This window comes from Protopterus annectens, chromosome 12.part0 (assembly GCF_019279795.1).
Source record: "Protopterus annectens isolate FY-2018-M chromosome 12.part0, PAN1.0, whole genome shotgun sequence".
NCBI lineage: Eukaryota > Metazoa > Chordata > Ceratodontiformes > Protopteridae > Protopterus > Protopterus annectens.
Window position 1 is genome coordinate 1,069,937,906 of NC_056746.1, and position 17,500 is coordinate 1,069,955,405.

Below are 17,500 nucleotides of genomic sequence, written 5' to 3' on the forward strand. Positions count from 1 at the left end.
GAGGCGTGACTGCCTCAGAGAGCACTGGGGTGAGTATACCTGTTGCAGGTACTCTAGTTTTACATGTTAGCAATCCTGTCAGTTGTCATAGCAGTAGTCCAGGTAGAAATAGGTTTCTCTAGAGTTGTCACATTATCAGATGTACAGAGTAGTACTTCATTTTAAGATATTTAAGATTTAACAGCAATGTCAAGCACTGTAGATAAATTATTACCATGCAATTAAGTTATTTTGCATATTGCAGTTGTTTAGGATCTATCTGAAAATGTTATGGTGTTTAAGATGCTAGCCTAACAGTTTACTGCAACTGTAATAGGTACGGCAGGAAACAGCAGCATAGCTAGGGCAGGGCAAGAGGCCAACTGCCCTGGGTGCAAAGTGTCATGATCAGATGATCCAAATGTCTCTTTAATTCAATACCAGCTTTTAAAAGCCATCACTGCATTTGCGGTCAGACCTACACACTGTAGCACTCTATGTGTACTCTAACTGTAGCAAATGCTTGTTATATTGTTGCAAGCAGTTTGTTACAGTTTAAAAACAATATTTTTTTTAAAAAAAACTAAAGCATAGCCTCATGCAGGCAGGGTATAAACTGCAGTAACTGTTTGCTACATTTGTAGCAAACAGTTTACTACAGTTTAAAAGCTGAAATTATTATTTTTTTAATAAATGCTATTGAAGAAGGGCTGGGAGCAGGGCACAGAAATAAGACCTGAGTAGGCTGGAACAGGTGGTGGTGGTGTGCATCTGGCCACCTGACTGGTGTGCTAGTAGAAGAGATGTCCTTTTTCTTTACACTCTTCAGTGGAATAGCTGTGCGGTATCGTTGTAACTGTAATAAGCAGCTCACTTACAATGTAACAAGCACTGGTTTATAGTACTGGCTCATGGCTCCGGTTGAACCAGCTATGCTTCTGGTAGGAAATATCAGTTGCCCTACTATTTGTAGCCATTTGTAATTTTACTTTTATTTGGAAAAACACCACTGCCCACACAGGAAATGTTCAGCACAAAGAGATATAGTTGCTATACCTTGCTGTAGACAGTATTGGCGCTTAAGTTGCATGTTCAGTCTTGAATGGGATCACTATAGGGTTGATTACAAGTATGCCAGTGTTTGCTGGCATCTCTTGACTTACACATATAGCTCAGCACTGCTACCTTGCTGTTATGCTGGCAGTGGGTTCACTTTCTGCCTTAGTATACTGTTCCATCTGCTGGCATGTAATAAACAACATTAGTGTAGGTAGCTCAGCATGTGGGTTCAGTACATTACAAGTATTGAAGACTGTGGGTACAAGCCCCCTAGGGGTTGTAGAGTGGCACATTGTTGTTTCAGTAGCATGAATGCTTCATGAAATACATCTAAAATAGTCAGACTCACATTAGCCTTTACTATCATTTTTCCAATGTATTTGTACTTTCTCTCCCCCACCCTCTTTTTCACTATCCTTTTTATTATATACATTTATTTGGTTAGTTTGTTTCTCCTCACTTGTTTTACATTTATGTGCAGAAGCTTCCAGACCATCATACCTGCCACCAACCAGACCTGTAGCAACACTATCAATGGCTACTACATCACTGCTAGGAGCATGATTGCCATTAGTGCCCCCAGGTGCTGCTGTTACTTCCATACCAGTACCAGCAATGGCCACAGCCACTGGACCTGCTGAGGAAGGTGTTACAGTAACACCTGCAGGAAGCACTGAGAGTGGAGGTAACATGTATGTCATTCGGCAACATCTAATAGAAATATATATATATATATATATATATATATATATATATATATATATATATATATATATATATATATATATCATGGACACCTGAACCAAAAAATAAATCCCTCATTCTCCACCTCAATTCTTTACTTTCTTTAATTGTTTAACGTTCTATCCTCTGCTTGTTAAGTCCTTTTCACTACTTTCGAAGCTTCCCTTTTCTGACCTTTAATTTGGTCAAAAAATAAATCACAACACATGCTTAATAACCCTTTCAGGCTGCCACATAACTTCCCTGTCTTGCTGCTATTGTGCACAGAGGATCACGCTGAGCCTCATTGACACCTGAGCATAGATTAATCCACATTGTTGGTGTTTGTATTATCACTATACCACACTACGGTTACTGTCCGTTTCTGCAGTTAGATTCAAATATTTAATGAGTTGTTGTTAGGGTTACCACCTGTCCCACTTTGCGAGGGACAGTCCCTCTTTAGGCAGTTGTGTCCTGTGAAAATAATCAAGACATAGCAAATGTCCTGAGATTACAGGACAACATTATATCCTAAGTTTCTTTAATAGTTGCATAAAACAGTTATTTTATATATGAAACTTATATATGTTATGTGAAGTAGCATAAGCAATTCAAATGTTACTAGAATGAGCTTTTATTTGTGCAAAAAAGTAACGTTCTGTATTATGCACGGCTGTAGGTATGTTTTGTCCTGGAAAATCTGACATTTCTACAGAACATGTCCCACTTTGGGCATTTGAAAAGGTGGCAACCCTAACTGTTGTTCTCACACTTTTGCCTCCAGTTATTTATTCTTAATGAGCATTGGTGCTCATTGCACACACAGAGAAAACAAGGGAGGGCTGGTCGTGATCATATTCAAATTGAGAAACACAGAGATTGTCTGCAAATTGCACAGAGTAGGTTTCTCCTGAAAACAAATGCTTATTTTTTTTTAACATTTGTTAACCGGGAAAGTCTGACTTAGAACAAAGCCAATTTTCAGCGGAGGCCCAGGGAGAAATGCTTTAGATGCATGTCTTTGTAATGGGAGGAAACAGAGCACCCAGAGGAAACCCACATGAACGCAGGGAGGACATGCAGACTCCACACAGAAGGCACCCCAGCAGAGAATCAAACCTCTTGCTGTGAGGTGACAATGCTACCACTGCACCACTGCACCATCCAGTCTATCTTATCTATGTTATTTTCTGGCAGGCACTTGAACTAAACACATCAGAAACAAAGGTACAGACAACTATTTAAGAAATATATAAACACATAATGCATGCCATGAAACACAATGGGCTACTTCCAACTGATCTGAAAGTAAAGTCATTAGCTTCCTATAATTATTTTTACAGTTTGTCAAAATTCTTTTATAATGGCTTTATGTACACCTTGGCACATTTTTACTCTTGGGACATAATACTTTGTAAATGTGACAATTATTATGGTATTGTAAACAAATGGTTGTTATAACAAGGTGTTGAGGATAATTTAAGTAGAATATCAATTGTCAATGATGTGCATGTGATAAGATTGTTGATACAAAGCAATAGGATGTAACATTAAAGACATGACTGTCTCTGCATATTTTAATAGTTTTAATGAGGACTAATAACTCATCATATTTCTGTGTAGATTAGGAAATTTAAGACAAAGGATTCCTGTTACTTACCAACAACAGTGTTTTTATTTTGCTTTAGTTAGATCAAGTGAATTACATTTTTTTCTGGTTTACATTAAGATATTAAGTTTTGAAAAATGCAAGTCTAAATTCCTAGCCAGTGGGAAAAGTCAGTGAAAAGGGGTAAGCTGAAAAAAAGTTATGAAGACATTCAACGTCAAACAATAAAAATTCATGCACAGTATCAATTATGAAACAATTCGTCTGGTTGTCAGGCTACTTGTGCTATAAGTGTACACATTTTAAGAAAATATTTTTCCTCTTTAAAGTAAGCAAATATAAACAACCATAAAAACAGAAATAGTTGTAGACAATCATATTAAAATGATGATATCTTTTTATGCTGCATTATGCATTTCTGTCTTGGGTTAAATGCTGAAATAGAAACAAATCCATTAACATGGTAGAGTATATTTTATTTATAATTATAATATTTATAATTTTTGAAAATTGAGGCAAGTATCAGACTATGAACTAGAAATACTTTCCGACTTGTAAAGAAAGAAATTTATATAGTCCTAAAATTATTGTGAAGGGTCATGAGAAAGCAACATTCTTCTTACCGTATCAAAAGAGGGACATGTCACCACATTGGGCTGCAGGAAAGGACTGAAGCTATTACAGTGGCAGGGTGAACCACCTAGCGGTGTGACCATTGGTTCTAGATGATTGTCACTGTGGATGTGACACCCCTATCATGTGTACAAAACAGGGAAAAGGGGGGTTATGGATATAGGTATGGATCAATTATTTGTGTAAATTATTCAATAGTGACATCAAATTATGTATTAAAAATTCTAAAAATTGTACGAAAGGAGGAAGATTGGAAAGAACTGCAGCTAACGCCTTAGTCCTAATTTCTTAATCTGAATTACTTTATCATCTCATCATGGTTTCCCTATCAGAGTTGCATAGCAGGTGATTTTTTAAGTCAGTTTCTGTTCCTTCTTACTAAGAATCACATGTACCAGGTTAATCCTGTATAGGGGGGTCACGATATGGATAATTTCTGATCCTTAGCCTAATCAGGCTGATGGTGGGCACAAGCTGTCCTAGCTATGTACTCCAATCTATCCATTCTGATTTCTTTGAAGCATGGCTTCCTGCTTCCATGAGTGTGGAACTGAAAAAAAAAAGAGAAAAAGGGAAAATCTATTTGAGAGGTCAATGCTCAAAACAAAATGGAAAGTCAATTTGTAACATCAAAATATTTTCTTTCTGTGTTTATTAAAACAATGAAAACATCAAAATATTGTGGAGGTTTGATTACCAAGTGGAAGAAAAGTGCTTACTCAGTCTGTTGATATTTTTAATTTTTTTTAAATAAACATATCAGTTGAATATTTTGAGAGCCAGAGAGGCTTTTCTTTCAACCTGAAACAGAAACTTTAGGTGGTTTAATTAATTTCTTGGGTACTTACGTATTATCGCAACCACATTTCAAAGTCGCCCTAACTGGTGAAGTTATAGAGAGACTAGTTTGTTACAGTGAAATGGGGTGTGTAAACAATAAAATAACTTTTTTATCACATTGCTTCTGAAACAGGGCTAGGAATAACAGAGAAATTCCTCTTCCTGGGTAGCGTCCTTTAGCATCGTGTGTGAATGCAAAAGTTCATTAAGGCATACAGTAGCAGGTTGCCAGTAACAGCAGCTATTCAAGCTTCTGATTAATGTGCTTCTTCACATGTGCATTTCCAACCATATTCTTTTGGTCTGACTTCAGGGAGGGCCGAAGTAAAGTGTGCAATTGCTTATTTTTTGATGTACACTCATGTTCTTTTTAAATTGAGTTTTGTTATTCATAGCACTGTGAGCCTCGGGTCTATATTAGATCACCGACCGCTTAAAGAAGCGAATGGTGATTAATCGACCCTATGTAAGTGAAAGCTTACAATCTTGAACTATTAGAACAGCGATTTTTTTCCTAGGGGAAAAAATTGCTGTTCCAAAACACATACAGACTACACAAATACACCAAACAAACAGCAATCCACACACATACACCTAAAATCTTACAACTATCCCTATACTAAACTATACACACACCACTAACTATCAACTTACCATAACCCAATCCCTAACCCTAAGGTCCATCACTATCGCACACTCACCTCACCCGCTCCCTAACCCTAACTCACCTAACCCACCCTAACCCTCATGTCCACACAATCGCACACATACCTAACCCGCGCCCTAACTCACCTAACCCGCCTTAACCCTCACATCCACACAATCACACACTTACCTGAACTCGACCCGTAACTTTCCACCACAGCACTGAAAATACCGAAGCAACAGAAATGGACAACCAAAATCTTTCCCTAGGAAAGAATTTGGGTTTCTGTTGCTTCGATATTTTAAGCTTTCACTCCGTAGGGTTCGATATTAGAACATTCAAAGGTTTTAAACCTCTATGTTCTAATATAGACCCCGTGCCTCTGTAACATGCTTCACCTCAACACAGACGACAATGCTCATGTTGTTTGTATGCCTTTGAATGGTGTGTATTTTACTGGTATCAATTTTCTTAAATGACTATTCAGCAACAGTAAACACAGTAATTACATTGCACTGTAGAAGAATCTGTGCTTGTTGATGTAATAAGCGCTGCATTATTTATTCTTCCCTGTTCATTTTATTTTGCATGAAGTTATGGCAGTAAAGGATGCTACCACGGAAGAGGAATTTGGCCATTACTCCAGTTCCTCTTTCAGAACCAAGGTGATACAAAACTAATTTGGACTTCACACACACACACACACACACACACACACACACACACACACACACACACACACACACACACACACACACGCACACACACGCACACACACACGCACACACGCACACACACGCACACACACGCGCACACGCACACACACACACACACACACACACACACACACACACATACACATGCACACACATGCACACACACGCATGCATGCACGCACACACGCATGCAATTACGCACACACACACACACACACACACATACACACATGCACACACATGCACACACACACACACACACACACACACACACACACACACACACACACACACACACACACACACTACATTTGATCTTATCCAAAAGACCCAGAGGCAGGTTTATCAGGCTTTTGGTATCTGTATCTGGCAGTTAGAACAAAGGATTAAGTTTAGCAGTAATTACTGAGCTGCTTCCTAAAGTCCAGACTTTGATTTCCCTTAGCTTGCATTTTTCTCCTCTGTGACTTGGGACAAATCACCTTACCAGACAGTGCTTCTGGGCTGAATCTGACAAAACTCTAGGTGGATTAGTACTCCCATATTAAATGATCTCCTGGCTGTATTCATCCATGCCCTTCTTGCAGTACTTAAATTCAGGCTTTGTATCAGCTGAAATATATCCTATGACTTAAAATCTTTGCATACAATGATTATTGAGGGGCATACAAACTCCTTTGCTGCTTCTTGCTTTATCTGAAGAAATACTCTACACAACGTTTGTTTTGAAGAAATGGCCTTACCCATGCACTTACTGAGTTAAAGTAACCTAGACTAAGTTTATCAAATCAGCAAGAATTTTTTGATAAAGACTAGTGCATACAGGCAGGCAGATTTACAAGAAAGTAGGACACATGTTTGATGCTATCTTTTTTCATCTGGCTCACTTGGCTATCCTCATGTACCCCAAAGTGCTCTGGAGATGTACAGTACGGAGTGACCTTTGACAAGCTGTCAACTGAGGAACGCAGGTCAATTTCTCAGAGGAGAACCATGTCAGGTACTGGCTATCACAAGCATGTGCTTTTCCAGCTAAGCATATGGCACTAAGTACTTTAAAGGTTTCACTGTAATGTTATTTTTTCTGTATGCAGAATTAAAATATGTGGAATATTTCTTGCTTATTTCTGCCATTTCAAGAAGTCAGAAACAGTTGCCTTTTCTTTTCTTGAAACTCCAGGCATTAGACTGCCAGCTGATACTACCTGATACCTAAATTCAGACTTTCAGGTGTTTGCCTTGCTTCTTCTTCCTAGCCCAGTAGATGAATGAATGAATGGGAATATAGTCACGTGTTTATTTCTGTAAAGGGCTACTGCAAAGAAGCAGCATTGTTTTAATAAATCAAACCTCTGGTGATTCCTATGTCCAGATTCTGCCTTCTCAGGGCTTTGATCATCCCACACACCCACTCTTGTTTCTGTGCCTGTGATGTTACTCAGATATGAAACAAACACACAATATGCTGTGCTTATCCAGTCCCAATATTACAATTGTAAGGAACACAACACATTAAATTAGGTAGAATGCGGAGAGTGTGTGTGAGTGTGAGCTTGTGTTGGAGGGGGGCTTTTATGACATAAAAGGGATAGCTCTTCTCTCTATGATCCACGGTGTAATGCATTACCCATGCTGTAAAATTGCACTACAGTGCAGTAAATGTAATGTTAGTAACCTATTGCTGCTTGAACTGTCTTCCTCCTGCGCAGATACATCCATATAACTTCTGCTGCCACTTTCTCATTATTTGTGTGTTTGGAATAAAAATGGTACACCTTAGTACTTTTTATTTCTACAAGCTTAGGTGTTGTAAAAGACATTGTAATGGTCCCATAAAATGTTATTAGCTATAGAATTTTAAACTGCACTATCTCATATGCATCTCTGCAAAGTGCTTGTATGAACATTTTTGTCCTTTTTTATTTTCTTTTAACAGCAGCCTACTAACCATTAACTCCTGCCACTGACCATTCATCCCAAATGTTCTTCTCTCCAGTCTGGTGGGCAACATAGTGCCACCCTGAATAACAACAGGCATTACCCATCTCTACAGATTGTTGCCAAGGTATGCCAGACCCTATCCTTATTACACCCCCTGGAGAATTCCTTACCTGATTCACATATCTAGGACTGTTTGTAAGCTTCTGAGTGGTGCCAAACTGTTTGTAAGCTGTTTGTACACTTCTGAGTATTGCCAAAGTCTGCTCTTCATTTTTTTCTTAGATCTGCTAGTTCTCTCCTCTCCTGCACTTTTACTAGCTTATTAGTTTAGCACTTTACCAGACTTCTTGTAGCAATTATTGTTGCACACAGAAGTGCTAACAGAACTAAATGTTCTACAAGGAAACAGATCCAGTATTTATTAATGCCCACCTGTCCAGGCATGTCTAAAGGTCAGTTCCCTGTGCATTCTCCTATTAACCTGGTGAACTTGGGCATCCTGAGGCAATGTAGCAACTGCCTAATGTACACTGACAACCCTCTCCTCTTACCTCCCAATACTCAGACTTGTGAGAGATGCACTTATATATCCAAATTGGAAGCCACACACTCTCTAGTCAAGACCGGAATAGCTGGTTAAGAGGAGAAGGTCAACACTTGCACCACACCACATGGAACACATAGCCCTCCAGGACACACACCAGCACTGCCTTTACATAAAAACACAAACCACACACCCACCTTCATGGAGGCTCTCAATAAAAATCTACCCAAGCAGCAGAGACCTCCAATGCAGAAACCCACTTGACCAGCACAGCACAACACTAATTATGAGACACATAACTCTCCTAAACAGTGTGCCACTCAGCCAAAGCCACTAAGGAAAAACAGCATTCCCAATACACTAGTCATAGGTGACTCGATAGTGAGGTATACTGATGTCCCACTCACTAGGTTGAATAAGGAGAAAGTAACAGTCAGCTGCCTGTCAGGCACCAGGATCTGCCACATAATGCACTCACTCAGGTCCCTCAACAACAGGTACAAATATGACTCTCTCATTGCACATGTGGGTGTGAATGACCTGAGATGTACCTCTCTGGACTACATGGAAAGAGACATGGAGGAGCTCTTGGACTATGTAGCCCAGGAGGGTATGACCCTAGCCCTAAGCAGCATCCTACCATCACCCAGAATGATACCACTGTACAAACAGAAAATGATTAATTTCAACAACTGGCTAAGTTTCTGGTGTCATTCTAAGGGGTCCAGTATCTGTCTGCCTGGGATGACATGATTGACAGACCTTGATGCTTTGCCAGAGATGGCCTGCATTTGTCACCCCTGGGCTTTCGGATACTGGACAAGGCTCTTGCCATCCCTATAGTTCCTTTTTTAGGCAGTGTTCCAAAGACCAAATTACCACCATAACAGCTACAAACAAATGCTGTCTGAGAGTCATGCTGCTCAAGGCTAGAAGTCTAAATCTCAAAATGCACTCGCACGAAGCATTCCTTAAAATGGAGAACATCGACATTTGTGCTGTAACAGACACCTGGTTCAAGGCAGCCGAAAGCACCCCTGCACTACCAGGCTATAACTCATTTCACACCTTTTGGCCCCAGAACTTGGACCATAGCTCCAAAGGCAGTGGTGCTTCCATATTCATAAAGGATGCACACACCTCCAGACTGGTAGCCCAACATAACACATCTGAGATACTTCAGGTGCAGCTAACATTGGGTAAGACAGTGATTCAGGTCGTAGTCTGCTATAGATCTCCAACCATGTCCTAAGACTCACACTCCACGTTCCTAAGCACCCTGGAGAATATTAGGGTCCAACTTAACACTCTCATACTGAGTGACTTCAACTACCCCTCCATTAAATGGGAAAACTACTCATGTACCAATACATTTGCCCAATGCTTTCTGGAATTATTTAATTCCAATGCTCTGGACCAGCTCGTTCTTACACCCACTAGAGGTAGCAACATCCTTGACCTAGACATTACTACCATGGGCGACCGTTGTTTTACACCAATAGTCAACTCCTGCCTGGTTAGATCCGACCACAAACTAATCACCTTGGAAATCCACCCCCCCCCCCCAAAAGGTAACCACCATGAAAAACTTCTCCAAAGCTAACTTTGGGCTCCTAAAAGCAGAGGTGGCTACTTCACGGCACCCATGCAAATGGAGAATAATTGCATGACCGCTGAATCATACACCAATGCACTGTACAAACACATACACAAATGCATGGATCTTGCCATACCGAATCTGGTGGTCCCCTGCCATAAACAAACTCTACAACAGAAGGAGGAAACTGATGCAGAATAAGGTGAAGTCCCAAGACTGGAAAAACTCCCTTATCATCCTCAACAAAAGGTTGAGATCCCTCATCAAATCCTCTAAAGCTAGCTATGAAAACAGAATTGCAGCAGATAGCAAAGACAACCACAAGGCCTTCCATAGTTATGTAAAGAATTTCCACTACAATAACCAGATTTGCTCTGAGTTACTGCACAATGGTACCTCCTATACCTAGCCAACAGATATTGCCAATATACTGACTGACAGATTCAGTGCCAACTTTACTCCTCTCTCCCACCTCAAAGGACCAATCACAATACCAGTAGATTGCCAGGCACCCATTATTACTGCTGCACAGGTTAAAATAGCACTGTCCAAGGCAAATAATACAGCTTCTATGGGACCTGACAATATCCCTGGCTGTGTTCTACATGAACTACAGAGTGAACTGTCACCTCACCTGTGTGCCCTGTGCAATTACACCCTCCCTTTGGCTTTGTCCCTATTGAATGGCGCACTGCTGCAGTCATCCCTCTCCACAAGGGAGGAGTGACTACAGACCCTGGGAGCTATCACCCCATTAGCCTGACGAGTCTGATATGCAAAGCTATGGAATGCATCATCATGGACCTAATAAACAAGGATATAGGGAATCTCCAAATTCTGGATCCTACACAGTTTGGTTTTGTGAAGGGTAGATGATGCCTGCTTAACTTGGTCGACTTCTTTGAGTCAGTCACCAGAGCTGTGGATGAAGGCAATGTGGTTCTTACAGCCTACCTTGAGCTGGCCAAGGCCTTTGATACCATTCCCCACTCAGGAATCACAGAAAAACTCTCTAAGCTAGGCATCAACCCCTACATCACTAGGTAGGTTGCAAACTGGCTCACAGATAGAACCTACAGTGTGAAAGCACCTGACTCCAAGTCAGACTGCCAACCAGTCACAAGTGGAGTCCCACAGGGTTTGGTCCTGGGTCCTCTCCTGTTTGGTATCTACTTCTCTGAAGTCCAGGCCAACACGAAGGGACTCTGACTGACAACGTTTGCAGATGATTTCAAGTTGGGAGCTATTATTAACTCCCCGAGTGATGTTGACATCCTACAGAAAGGCCTCAATGAGACCAACGACTGGTGTTAGAACCATGGCCTTAAGCTCAATGCCCAAAAATGTGTCGTCATCCCCCGTGGTAAAAACTCAGTTCCCTTAAATTACCACATTAATGGTAGCCCACAATCAACAGAATATATTGGAGGGACAGGTTCATAATCTAGAGACTGCCCATGCTATGGAATAGATTTCCCATACATGTCAAGCAGAGAACCTCACTGGCCCTCTTCAAGAGAAATCTCGATGAGTGGATGGGAAATAGAAAATTCACCCCAGGGATCACTCCAGTAGTTTTACTCGACAGAGGCACTAGGAACTAAGGTCGGGTGGTACGATGCCAGGGTAATCCTATAGGCTATGCTTGTAAAGACTCCAGGGCCATTAGCCTAGTACACACCTATGAACCTATGAATCTATAAGTCACTTATAGGAAGAACATTTTAATTATTGTAGGTTCATAGGTTTATAGGTGTGTACTAGGCTGATGGCCCTGTGCATTTACAAGCCTAGCCATAGGATTACCCTGGCATCATGCCACCCAACTTTAGTACCCAGTGCCTCTGTCGAGTATAGCCACTGGAGTTATCCCTGGGGTGAATTTTCTATTTCCCATCCACTCATCAAGATTTCTCTTGAAGAGGGTCAGAGAGGTTCTCTGCTTGACATGTATGGGAAGTCTATTCCATAGCATGGGCAGTCTCTGGGTTATGAACCTGTCCCTCCACTACGTTCTGTTGATTCTGGTAATGAGGTTGAGGTTTCTGGAGCATGTGGTGTAGAGGGATTTGGATTTCTTCAGATGTAGCATTTCTAACAGAGCTGGGTCAGACATGACTTTGTAAGTCAAGCAGAGATCGCCTCTAAGTTGGCGATATGAGACAGAGAATAGTTGGAATTTTTTAATTCTGTCCATATAGGGCAAGTGTTTAAGGCCTAAGATTCTCTTTGTCAGGTACTTTTGCGGCATCTCCAGTTGTTGCAGGTGTCTAGTGAGGTACATGTGAAATTGGGCATTGTACTCAATGATTGGCCTAATGAGGGAAGAATAGAGGGAGACGATGACCTCTTTCTTTCTGGATGCAAAACCCTTAGTAATGAGATGTGCCACATAGAAGGACTTTCTAACCACAATGGCAATGTGGTGATCAAAAGACAGGTTACTGTCAACCTGTGTTCCCAGATCTCATATAACTCCTTCTGTGTTTAGTAGACTACCATCAATGTGGTAATTCATAGGAACCAGGTTTTTCCCAGAGGGGATGACAACACATTTTTTGGCATTAAGCTTAAGGCCATGGTTCTGACACCAGTAGTTGGTCTCAGTGAGTCCATTCTGTAGGATGCCAACATCACTTGGGGAGTTAATAATAGCTTCCAACTTGCAATCGTCTGCAAACTTTGTCAGTCAGAGTCCCTTCTTCTTGGCCTGGACTTCAGATAAGTAGATACCAAACAGAAGAGGACCTAGGACTGAACCCTGTGGAATTACACTTGTGACTACTCATCAGTCTGGCTTTGAGTCAGCTAACTTTTACACTGTGAGTTCTATCTGTGAGCCAGTTTGCAACCACCCTACTGTTATAGGGGTTGATGCCTAGCTTAGTGAGTTTTTCTATGATTCCTGTAGGGGGAATGGTATCAAAGGCCTTGGCCAGATCAAGGTAGGCTGTATGAACCACCTTGAGAGTCACTATATCCTTGTTTATTAGGTCCATGATGGTGCATTCCATAGCTTTGCATATCAGACTCATCAGGCTAAAGGGGCGATAGTTCCCAGGGTCTGTAGTCACTCCTCCTTTGTGGAGAGGAATGACTGTAACAGTGCACCATTCGGTGGCAAGAAATCCTGAGGTGAGGCTGTGATTGAACAGGGCACACAGGTGAAGTACCAGTTCACTCTGTATTTCATGTAGAACAGAGCCAGGGATATTGTCAGGTCCCATAGAAGTTGTATTCTTGGCCTTGGACAGTGCTGTTTTAACCTGTGCAGCAGTAATACTGGGTGCCTGGTAATCCACTGGTATTGTGATTGATCCTTTGAAGGGGAGAGAGGGGTAAAGTTGGCACTGAATCTGTTGGCCAGTATACTGGCAATATCTGTTGGCTTAATATAGGAGGCACCATTGTGCAGTAGCTGAGAGCAAATCTGGGTATTGCCGTGGAGATTCTTTACATAACTATAGAAGGCCTTGTGGTTGTGTTTACTATCTGCTGCAATTCTATTTTCATAGCTAGGTTTAGAGGATTTGATGAGGGATCTTAACTTTTTGTTGATGCTGATAAGGGAGTTTTTACAGTCTTGGGACTTCACCTTATTCCACATCAGTTTCCTCCGTAAATGTTATATGCTTTGATTCCACTGGCAATGTCTGCCTAGGTTACTGACTTACACTCATCTGTACTGGTATGTTAGTGCAAGACAATTTTCACCAAATATAACCAAAAATAATTCCAAGTTGTAGCTAAAGATACGCTATTGCCATTTGATTGTCTTTTACAGTCTGAGAAAATCTAGATCTCCTTATTTTAAATCATCCTGTTCGACCTAGTCTCCATGAGTTTTGATGAGGTGATATGCTCTCCAGTAGTGTTGAAATGTATCTTGTGATATGCTTTCTGCCTCTGTGCCACCCCTGCCTTGGTACAAGGTCGCATGCTGCTTGGCTGATTATCCAGTATCTTGAGACATATGTGAAAGCCAAAACATTCCTTGCTTTGGACTCAACTGTTCATGCAAACAGTTTAACAAGAGCATATAACTGGCTACAGCTTGGAATCCACTTGATTACCACGCACAGGGAGTTTTATAACTCTAATCATGGGCTTCATTGTACTTACATGGCATTCTTCTACATACAGTGATCTATCTAGCTATCATTTTCAGTGAGCTACTTAATATCTCTCTTTTACTTGAACATGGTGTATTTAGATATAAACCTTGACCACCGAGCTAGTGATGGCCATAGATATTCTGCTATCACACTGTATAGTTCCTTGAAGTTATCATAACTGACTACTTAATGTTAAAGAAAGCTATTCTATGATAACCATAATGGGTACATGAGTGGTCACAACCTGGATGTATGTGAGGCTTCCTGTGTTATCAACTAAATAAGAAACACCATAAATTGATTGGTTTGGGAAAAGTGACCAGTACTTAAGCTCAGCCCTATGACATCTCTATAATTTATTCTTTACTACAAGAAAAAATAGAAAGAACCACTGATGTTATTTATTTATTTATTTATTTTTAGCATGGTTAATTCCATTTATTTGATTATTTGTTTCTGTTAACCAGGTGATGTCTTTGTTCTGAAAGACTCTGTATACTGTGTCTGTAGGAAGAATAAAAGACAATGTAAATTACCAGAAAAGGACATTACAATAGTAGGTATATTGGCATGCAGCTGTGTGATACAGAGCAACATAGTTAAGCAATATAAACATCAAAAGATAACTCACTATAAGCAAGTAAGCAAATGGCAACTAAAAATTAATATCAGGTTGACTGTATATTTCCTTCTGGTCCATTTATTTTGGATAAGCCCTCTTGTTTTCCTTTAGAACTGCTTACCTACACTGTTATGAGCTTCCTGTCTCTTTCCTTGTTTCCCAGCCTTTTCAGAAATAGCAACAGACCACAATCCTGAAATTGGGGGGGGGGGGGTACTGAGGTCAACTGCAGAAGGTTTGCATCTAGGGTTGTCTGATAAGATGCTTTTAAGATTCACCCTGAATTATGAAGGGTGTTTGGAGGGAGCATGATCTAAGAGAATTTGACATCTCAATGGAGACCCTATGATGAGACTCTACTGCAAAGAATGTTTACCTACGTAAACTTGTGCCACAGTGGCTAGGTTATGATACTTGTGTCTTGAGGTTGAGAATGGATTCCAATTGTTCTGTTATAGATAAGAAGGGGTATTTTGCTTACATATTCCACAGAGTTGGACCATGACAGTTGTGGTACCTTGGGCAGCAGCATCAGCATGCTTGTGAGAAGAAGAAAATGGAAGTATACTGTCATGCCAAATGAGCATCCGTGTACATAAGTACCCCTACTCTGATATGCTGCCGCTGTGGGACAAACAAAATGGATGGCCTGGCAAAACTGAATGAGTCATCCTTCCTCCTACAATTACTTCATTGTAGATTTAGGAACAACCTTCTTTTGACATTCAGCAAAAGAGCAGAAAAAAATTTACAGATTCTATCCATGTATAAGCTATGGAAGAACAAAGTGACGTATGAGAGACTGCATGAAGAAACTTATGAGTATAGAAGGACCATAGATAGCAAAAAGGAGATGAACTTTGTTTGTTCCATTATGTCTTGTTGAGTATAACTTGGCTGAAGCTTCCATCAAACAAATGAAACACATTATATATACACTCACTAATTTTGCCCCAATCATGGCTGAGACATTCAAATGTTGAGTACTTCATGAAATCAGTTGACAAACTTAGTTTGTTTGTGTCTTTCGGCTTTTTCCAGTTAGGGGTCGCCACAGTGGAACTCCGGTCTGCTAATGATTGGCAGTAGATTTTTATGTACTGGCTTGCCGGGCTTAACGCACAACCTTCAATGAAGGAACGCCCATTCACACATGTCGCTACACAGAAGACGCTCTATCTGAGAATCAAATAGGCAACGTCTAACTGTGAGGCAACAACGCTACCGCAGCACCACTACTGCAGTACAAAACAGTACACCTCTGTATCTCACTTATGTCAATGTTCATTTATGTCTTTCAGACTGTGAATCAATAACCAGGCTGAACTGTTCCCTGTAGCTCAGTTTATGGATTCTTTTCAGAACATGAATCAGTTTGCTGCATTTCACTATGGTCTACAGTGGTTTGTTTCATTGAGGCACACATCAGAGGGTTTTTTTGTTTGTTTTTTAGCTTGATTTATCTGTACAGCAGTAGTAGTAATAATAATAATAATAATAATAATAATAATAGTAATAATAATAATAATAATAATAATAATAATAATAATAAAAATTGTTGTGCTCAACTAACTTTTGTGGAGAAGCTAAATAAATAAGAATGCATATGTGGTATATGGCCAAAAGAAAATTAAGAATGCAGCTAACTGATAAAATATCACGTCTACACTGATAAAAATCATACATTCATTCATCATTCATTGAGATCTACAGTATCTGAATAGGGGTCATGAAGGATTCAGAGCATATTGCTGCATGCGGCACATGTAAGGAAGAGAAATTATTCCTATATGGAACACCAGTCTATCAGAAAATGTAAAAGCACACTCACAGCATGTCTTTATAGCACAGAATGAAATTGGAGTCGTTGTTGGTCTTTCCACAGTTAGGGGTCACCACAGCAGAATTCCAGTCCACTAATGATTTGGCAGTAGATTTTCATGAACACCAAGGTGCCAGCTCAATGAAGGAACACCCATTTACACATGTTTTTCAAATGCCTACCCAACTATAGGGAGGACATGCAGACTCCACTCAGAAGGCACTCCCCACACTCCAGCCAAGAATTGAACAGACAAACCTCTGGCTGTGAGGCAACAACACTACCACTGCACCACCGCAGATACAGAATGAAATTGGAGTACTCAGGGAAAACCTACACAGACACAGGTATAACATGCAGCCTCTAAACAGAAGTCACCCCACCTTGGGGCCAAGCTAGAGAAACCAAACACTGTGAGAGCAATTCTAGATGCTGCATAACTGTGTTGCTTCATATGAAAACTAGTTTTATTTATTTTGTTTAGCATTTAGATGTCACATTTATTTTATTTAATGTGCATTGGGAATAATCTTGTATTTTTTTAGTGACTATCTTGATAGTCTCAAATGCTCATATTTAATATTCATTCAGAAAGGATGCAGAAGAATTATCCCAGATGTCTAGTAACCAGAGATTTACCATTATTTGACA